Source organism: Notolepis coatsorum (genome assembly GCF_963971535.1).
Source record: "Notolepis coatsorum genome assembly, chromosome: 8".
Lineage (NCBI taxonomy): Eukaryota > Metazoa > Chordata > Actinopteri > Aulopiformes > Paralepididae > Notolepis > Notolepis coatsorum.
The window spans coordinates 110,059,099-110,059,386 of record NC_140172.1 but is presented as its reverse complement, the minus strand read 5'-3'; positions in this window follow the sequence as shown (position 1 = coordinate 110,059,386).

The following is a 288-nucleotide window of genomic DNA, read 5'->3' as shown; positions in this document are numbered from 1 at the left end:
TTTTTGTATAAATTATAAAAGAGGGGGAGGAAGTGATAGAGAATGAGAGAGAAGGATAGAATGAGAGAGAGAGGCAGAGACAGACTGAGGACAGGAGAGAGAGAGAGGGGGGGAGGAAGTGATAGAGAATGAGAGAGGGGAGAGAGAGGTAGAGACAGACTGAGTGGACAAGAGAGCGAGTGAGAGAAGCGTTGGAGAAAGTAGAGATAGAGAGCTGTTAATTGAGCAGATTGACTTTTAAATGACATACGTGTAATGCACTCCTGTTCTGTTGCTTGATGATTGGAA